Raw genomic sequence first — 2,589 nt, 5'->3', positions numbered from 1 at the left:
AAGGTTGGTGGGATTATCACCTTACTGACCAACAACATGAAGAAATCTTAAATTCAATAAAAGTGGATGAGGACGAAAACCCTATATTTGATGAAAATGGTGAAGTAATTCAGGATGCTGTGTCATCTTTAATTCTCACTATCTCATTACATTTTATTGGTGATCCGTCTCACATAAAAGATAAAAATGCAGAATTATTAAGTAATCTTAAATGTAGAAATTTAGGTGATTTTCAAACTTATAAAACAACTTTTCTCACTCGATTAATGTTAAGGGAAGACTCTAATCAAAGCTTTTGGAAAGAAAAGTTTTTAGCTGGATTACCTTATTTTTTAGGAGAAAAAGTTAGAAACAATATTAAACAACAATTTGGCCAACCTATTCCTTATAATAAATTAACATATGGGCAGTTAATTAGTATAATTCAAAAGGAAGGTTTACAAATTTGTCAGGACTTAAAACTTCAAAAAAGATTAAAATATGAAATGCAAAAAACTAAACGAGAATTAGGATCATTTTGTAAGCAATTTGATTACAGTCTCCCAACGAACCAACGATGTGATGGTCAATGTTCTAAAATAACTAAACCTAAAAAATATTATAGAAATAAATACTTTAAAAAACAATATAGGTCTACGCCTAGTCAAGATAAATTTTATAGTAAAAAGAGAACAACACCTTCTTATAAAAACAAAAGTAAACAACCTTCTAAATCTACAACTAAAAATTCTTATAAAAATTTGACTTGTTACAATTGTGGTAAAAAAGGACATACATCTAAATTTTGTAAATTTAATAAAAGATTACATGAATTAAATTTGAAAGAAAATGTTTTAAATAAAATTTATGAATTATATATTGATTCGGATTCTTCGGAATCTGAGACTAATGCAAGTGAAAATCAAATTGATGAATTAGGAACTACTACAAGTTCTTCCAGTTCATCAAAATTTTCTTTAAATATGTTATCTAAAGATCAAAGTAATTTATTAACAGTAGTTAATGGAATTGAAGATCAAGAAACTAGAGCTAAACTTCTTAAGAAACTCATAAAAAGTTTTGAAGACGAAGATGACATAAAAAATATTACTCCTAAAATTCAGTCTAATACTTATGATTTAACTACCATATTAAATAAAAATAAACCTAAAAAGGTCGATGCGGATGAATCTACTAAAGAATTATATAAAGAAATTAAGATGCTAAAAAATGAAGTAAAAGAATTAAAAACCCAACTTCAACAAAACTCTAAAAAAATAAAAAAACTAGAATCCCAACTTATTTCTAGTTCTTCCTCAGAAGAAGATGAACCAGATAATAATTTAAAAATAAATGAATTAGATGAAGATGTAGATTGTAATTTTCTCAATTTATTACAAGAAATTACTTCACGAAAATATTTAGTAAAAATAAACATTCAAATAAATGATTTTGTGATAGATGCAATTGCACTCTTTGACACAGGTGCAGATTTAAACTGTATAAAATCTGATCTAGTTCCTAAAAGATATTGGTTAAAAACTAGTGAAAAATTAAGTACAGCCAACAAATCTAAACTTGAAATTATAGGAAAAACAGATGCAATAATCATAGATCAAGCCTTAGAAATACACACAGTATTTTTACTTTCACCCCAGATAAATTATATGGTAATATTAGGCACTCCATTTATAAATCTCATCACACCATATTCAGTTAAAGAGGATTGTATTAAATTTAAAATAAAAAATTGCAAAGCTCAATTGGAATTTACGGAAAAACCTAAAAAGAAACAATTAAATTTACTAAAAGCTCATTCTATTAAAATGTTAGAAATAAATTCTTTAATCAAATCTAAAGAAGAAAACTTAAAAGATTTGCAAAATAATGCATGTTTAAATAGAATTAAAAACCAATTAAATTCTGATGATATCCAAAATAAAATCTCAACTCTAAAAAATTTTATGGAAAACAAATTATGTGCTGACCATCCAAATGCTTTTTGGAATCGTAAACAACACATAGTGGACTTACCATATGAAAAAGATTTTGATGAAAAAACCATTAAAACTAAAGCTAGACCAATTCAGATGAGTCCTGAATTGATTGACCATTGTAAAAATGAAATTCAAGATTTACTTCATAAAAAATTAATTTCTAAATCTCGAAGTCCATGGTCTTGTGCAGCTTTTTATGTGAATAAAAACGCTGAAATAGAACGTGGTGCTCCTAGATTAGTAATAAATTATAAACCATTAAATACAGCTTTAAAATGGATTAGGTATCCTATTCCAAATAAAAAAGATCTTTTAAAGCAACTCTATAATGCAAATATTTTTAGTAAATTTGATATGAAATCTGGTTATTGGCAGATTCAAATAGACCCCAAAGACAGATATAAAACAGCATTTACAGTTCCATTTGGCCAATACGAATGGAATGTAATGCCTTTTGGATTAAAAAATGCTCCTTCTGAATTTCAAAGGATCATGAATGATATTTTTAACCCTTATTCTAAATTTTGTATTGTTTATATTGATGATGTGCTTATATTTAGTACAACTCTAGAACATCATTTTAAACATTTAAAAACATTTTGTATGATTATCG

This window comes from Jatropha curcas, unplaced genomic scaffold, assembly GCF_041381405.1.
Source record: "Jatropha curcas cultivar XTBG-Jc1 unplaced genomic scaffold, XTBG_Jcur_1.0 HiC_scaffold_941_pilon, whole genome shotgun sequence".
Taxonomy (NCBI): Eukaryota; Viridiplantae; Streptophyta; class Magnoliopsida; order Malpighiales; family Euphorbiaceae; genus Jatropha; species Jatropha curcas.
The sequence above is the reverse complement of the archived record's forward strand: the minus strand, read 5'-3'. Positions refer to the sequence as shown.